This window comes from Cynara cardunculus, assembly GCF_001531365.2.
Source record: "Cynara cardunculus var. scolymus isolate 2C chromosome LG 2, CcrdV1, whole genome shotgun sequence".
NCBI classification, from domain to species: domain Eukaryota; kingdom Viridiplantae; phylum Streptophyta; class Magnoliopsida; order Asterales; family Asteraceae; genus Cynara; species Cynara cardunculus.
In genome coordinates, this window is record NC_037529.1 from 13,592,306 (window position 1) to 13,598,873 (window position 6,568).

Genomic DNA, 6,568 nt, shown 5'->3' on the forward strand with positions numbered 1-6,568 from the left:
AATGAACGATTAAGATGGGTTAGCATAGTTTGCACAAAATATTGGGTTAGTATTTGAACCAGCCCCTATATATATATATATATATATATATATAATTTTGTTTTCTTCTTTTAATTTCCTTGTATGGATAAAAGTAGAAAGAATAGTTGGCGAGTGTGTGTGCCTTTGTTCCTGGTTCGAAGTAAAACACAAGAGAAAGAGGAATATCTTATACGTGATTCTATCTGATTATTTATGGTTGTTAAAATTATCATCTACATGAGAATTTAAGGTGAGTTTTACTTTCAAAATCATCATCTATTATGTTTTCGGTGAAGAAACCGTAGGGTTTCATAAATGAGTTTTGAATGTGATATATGTTATTTTTAGCATAATTTTGTGTTTTAATATGTGATTATCAACTGGTTGGAATAAGGGTGACATAATCAGAAGAAGTGTATTTTGGGATAAGGGTGGCATAATCCGGAGAGACGTACACTGAGATAAGGGTGACATAATCAGGAGAGGCGTATTTGGGATAAGGGTGTCATAATCAGGAAAGATGTATACTAGGATAAGGGTGGCAAAATCTTATGTATGTAAAATTGGTATTTTTCATCATGTGGAAACTATTATCGCATCTATATGATGCGATGAGTGTGGTTTTATTGCATCTGTATGATGCCAAGAGTTGGCTTTATCACATCCTTGTGATGCGAGGAATGAAAGTTATCACATCCTTGTGATGCGAGGAAGGAGGTTATCGCATCAGTGTGATACGAGGAAATTAATATCGCATCTATATGATGCGACAAAGTTGATATGATGTTTTAAAAATGTAAACACATCAATGAGATGCGACAAGTTTGGTATGTTCAATGTGATAACTTGGTATTTCATGGGTTGATGTGATAAAAAGAAGGTTATCTCATCTATATGATGAGACAAAGAGGTTTGTTTGGATAAAACACTGTTCAATTGTTATTTACACAAATATGGACATTATAAAAGTGTTTTGGCGATTTCCACCGTGTAATATCAATAAAAGGGGGATTTCTCATTAGACCTTATGGTCTAACCCTCGTTTTGTTTTTAAAATGTGCTTTACAGGTCGGGCAGAATTGAGGATAAGGGAAAGGGGAAAATATGAAGAATTTAGCTAATGTACGTACGAAGGAAGCAAGAAGTCAGCTAACAAGTATGAAAATCTCCACTATGATTGTTTTATGTGGATTTTTGGAAGCTGTTATTACTAAAGAACTTGTTATGTTTACAAGTCTTGTACTTGTTATATATATGAAAAAAAAATTATAGCTACTTTTGAGTGTAATATTTTGTATATGTTGGGACCAATGTGTAAATTTGTGTTTCATATTAAATGAAATATGTGGTTATATACAAATGTGAATTAGGGTGTTACAACTTTTTCGTAACCAATAAACATACATTAAAACAAATGTGAGTCATAGTAGATACTAATCAATTTTGAGAACCAATATCAATTTTGTAGTTTCTTCACATTAGACTTTATAATATACAAATTAAATGTATCCCAATTTCTACAGAAGACTGGCTTACATACAATAACAACATATCACAACTGAAAAGTTGTATTTTTGCCTACAATAAGTGACCTACAATATGCTTATGACTCTGTTTCCACATCAGAAAGTAGTTTAAACTAACAACACAAAACACCCAAAGATACAAATTTGATCTAAAAATTGCTAATTAGTTTAAGCCAGCAACTGATCATTGATCAATGAAACAAAACACCCAAAACCGGACATTCTTGTATAGAATCAGTGATCGACAAAATGCTTGTATGCCAGTTTTAAAATCAGAAGTCCGGTTTACACTAACACCATAAAAACCCCTAAAAGGTCCAGCTGTGATTCTATTTTGCTGATTACTATAACAAAAGATCAGTTTATGCTAAAAAAACACAATGCATCGAAAAGAAGAAGCCTGATCTGAAGTCAATGATCGACATCAAGCTTACATCCCCCTTTTGTAAAAAAAAAAATGGTGTACAGACAACACAAAACACCTAGTATTTCATCTAGAATAAGTGACAAATTATGCTTGTATCCCAGAATTTTAAATTGGAAAGACCAGTTTAAACCAATAAGTTTACATCCAAATTTAATGATCAACAATATGCAAAAACCAATATGTTAAAAGATCATCTAAAATCAGTGATCAAGAATTTCTTATAGAAGAATTCCAATAAGGAAATATGGAAACTATAAATTTCAGCACTTTGATTCTATTCATGTGGCATTAAAATTCTACAAAATTCTACAAAATAACCATGAACTTCAATTAAAATTCAAAATATTTGCAAGAAGAAACTTACAGATTTGTAACATTGGAGCAACAAAGTCTTCATTTTCATTACTCTACACCCGTGCATGTGGGATCTTGGAGAAGAGGGTACACATACCTGACTCTACATCAAATAGTAGAATATTTGTTTCCAAAAACCCTGACTTGTGCATGTTCGAAAAGAAATCATTGACGATGAACATAAGTACTCAATGGATTATGACATCTATCTCTCGATTTCTCAGTTTCTAATTTCGAGATTGACTATCTCCATCTTCAAAATTTCTACTAGATTATGAGTTGTATGGCTTTCTTCAGGCTAGAGTTTGACCTAATTTTTCTCCAAGTTAAGGTTTTTCAAATAATTTCCTTCCACTATTTTCATATCATAGTTTTACAAGATCCTTGCTTTCTGATCATAGTTTCATGAGACGTGTGCAAAAGTTGGGGTAGACCCACTGACAACAAATAAAGGTTTCTGGAAAAAAATAAATAAGGGATGGTCATTTCTATTATGAGCAATGTAGGTGCTTATTTTTGCTTCCGCTCCTCTGGTTTAAGAAAAGACCATTGTATTTATATCTTTAATGTAAAATTTTTTGTTGTTGCTCATGTGTATGCACATTTCTACCCATGGAGTTTTCCAAATTTGGGAGCTGTACTTAGACCTCCTTATCTTTGTTTCGGGTCTATAACTTATCTCCTTTGTTAAGTTTGAGTATGACAACAATGACGTTAAGGCTCACATTAATGTACATCTTATCCACTCAGAGCTTGATTTTGAGTGAGATATATTGAGACGTTTGATATGTTTTTTGATCCTCAATAAAATATGACATCCTGCAGCATTGTACGGATACACAAAGTAAATATAAAATAAATGTAAATATAAATATATTGTGTTTATATATAAATAAGAAAAATAAAAGTAAAAAAGTAAATTATGATTTTAGTCCCTGAGATAAAGACAAAAAAAAGGGTAAAAAGACACATATAATCCTCACTTAACGGACTAATTTGACGGAGTTCGTGATTAAGGACCATTTTCAAAGCAAAATGTACGATAGGGACGATAATTATAGTTATTCAAGTTTAGGGATCACTTTTGAAGATTGGTGTAAACCACAGGGACCAAAATGTAGCTTATTCATAAAATAATAACGTGTCTATGCTTAATTTATAGGCTATTTTAATATATAAGATAAGATCAGGGGGTCGGGTGTTGGTGAGAAACATAAGAAAATCAATTTTAATTGAATATCAACACTAATGAGGTGTATCAAAATCCACCAGATCAATTCTCTTCTTACGTTTTTTCACCATAACTTATCTTCTCACACAATTCTTCGCCTAAGATCAGAACTGTTAATTTTGGGATAATAAAATTTTATTTTATGATAATGATGTGGAACTTGAAAACACCATATGGTTTCTCACGCTACTAAATTAGAGGCTTTCACTTGCAGAAAAACCCAAAATTATTGCTAATAAATAGCACATAATTATTCAAAAACACCAAGTACAAAACCATTCACTTCTTCTTCTTTCTTTTCAATTTTTCTGTTTCCTCGGCTCCAAAATACTCACATAGAGAGTAAAACTCTTTTTTTTTTTTTTTTTAATATTATATCATCCCAATGAGATAAAGCAATCTCATTAATAATCATATAATAGTAAGAGGCGGTGTGATTAAAATAACTTAAGCACATTCACAAAGTAAACCCCTCAATTTACAACCATTATTCGAAAACAACCCCGAACTCTATCACCGATAAACCCAGTTATCACATGGTGTGTATTGAACTCGATAAGACCACTAAGCCAAATATAACAATGGAATTAGTTATGTTCATTAAACAACATAAACCTTCCATGTTGTAGGGTTGCATATAGTGTTTGAATAATCCAATCTAGTTATTGCAGTTTGAAAAAGCTTAATACACTATAAATATCTGAAGCATAATCCATCCTAACACCTATGGATTGGGTGGTTGGTTAATAACATAGCATGAGCATTCCATCAACATATTTAAACAATCAGTCACTACTACGCGTTCATTGACCTTCTACGGTACATTAGGAACAAAGAAAAAGTCAAACCAACATCAAGAGCAAAGTTGAACAATCTTGCAAATGGGAAGTAAAATTACAAGTGAAATGACGATAAACTTATGAAAAAGAGCTTACTTGTTGTCTGTCATGGCCATGTAGATCAAAGACAACTCTAACATGTATAACATTATATGCGTGTAATATATAAGAGACATATGACATATAGAAGGGGCATCGAGCTGATTGAGTTGAGTTGGTTTAGATTCAAATATGTTTATTTAAAAGTTCCAACCCGATACCTAAGGTTTAAAGATTTTACAACTTGCTTAGGTATCAGGAGACTTCGGGTCAGACTGGTTAGGTTTTATGCACCTCTACCACATTGTATCACATGGTTTAGATCTTTTGCAGTTCTATCAAACCATACTATGCAGTGTGGTTTTAAATTATGAAACAGATGTTTAAGCCACATCATGTGTGTATATAATATTTAGAATTCATAGATGATCAAAAGAAAGGTAATCATAATTTTTTTTTATTTTGTTTTGGATTGGAACTACTTTAATCTGTTTTAAACTATGATTGTGTTATGTATCTGAATTAAGTTGGAAACTTTTTGGTTCAATTTGAACCATTCTTAAATCACAATTACGTATTTGAAACGGATTAGAAAATTTTATTGTATGGAAACACCATCGCCAAATTTAACTTAAACTTGCAATTTTTATAACCATTGGGATTGAAATGTGCTAGGCGCAAAACCACATAATACTGCATTTTACAGTGTGCTTTTTTACGGTTTAAGACATGCAGTACAGGTTGCGGTACCGCAACATATTACCCTTCATTTTTAAAGATTTGGTCACCAGGTGACTAAATTCATGGTCCCCAAATTAGAAACAAATGGACAAAAATGAAAATTCGGTTGAGTTCTATTTTCTAGAATGAGAAGTTTTGAGGGTTAATTCCTAGATAAGAAATAAATCAAAGCTGTACAATTTGTCCTTTATAGAATAAGTGCTTTTTATGAATTCGAATGTGAATAAAGCTTTGATGATGTCGTAATTTTAGATGTCATAGTTTAAAGTTGTTTTTAACGAATCTAAAGGCAAAGGAATTTCATATTGCAAGTCCATTTTAACAAAAAAATAAACATCAAAGGAAAAAAGAATAAGAATAAACATATACAGATCACAGATATACATATAGCTACACATATTTATAAAACTATATGCTTAGAAAAAATTTGTTTGCATAACAAAATGTTTACAATCACACAATTATAATGGTTCCTACAAGTCATTAGAGTTTCTTCTGCCCTTCGTGTGAGGATCAATTCACTCCCTCAGCTAAAACCCTTAACATAATTTTGAGAAAAGAGAAAGAAATGAGGTTCAAAGAGTAAAAACATCCAAGTTATGCCAACTGTCAAGTTCTAGATTTACACACGATCGGAGGTAAAGTTTTCACGCTATTACTTAATTTAAGATCATACTTCTGGTTAGAACAAGATCCGAGTTAGGTGGTTAACGTTTTGAACCTTAAAGGAGACCTGAAAGTTATCAATCATGACAACCAGTGATAATCAGTTTGGATTCAACAAAAACCCACTAAACAGAGAATTTAATCGGTAAACAAGTTGCAGTATAATGGTTTATTAGTTTATGTGTCTATTTTAGTCAAAATTAAACTAGATATGGGACAAATGTTAAGGTGGTCGGATTTTAGCCATGGTTCAGTTGAGAGAGATAGAATACTGTTGGTCATATTTGATTTTGGAAGTTTCAAACTTTATATTTCAGTCAAAAAAAGTGAAATTTTATTTCTTATAAAAAACCTCCATTGGAGATGCTTTAATAGTTTTCAAAATGAACGGGTTTAATGTTATTTACATTTTCAATATTATTTTTAAACTTCGAGTTACAAGTATTTTCACATGAGAATATATTTATGCAATATTTTACTATATAATACAACATTTACAGCATATTATTGCATATGTTTAACTTATTAATATGTTTGAACTTCATAAAATTAACTCATAACCAACTGATAAACATGTTCAAGTATAAATAAACGTCAATCTCCACTAATATGGCAAAAAAAATAATACCTGTAACAAAGATAAGACTCTCTCGCTTTCTCAAAACTACACAAATTCATAAAATAAAATCGAGAGAAAAGAAATAGATATTTATTGAGTTGCATT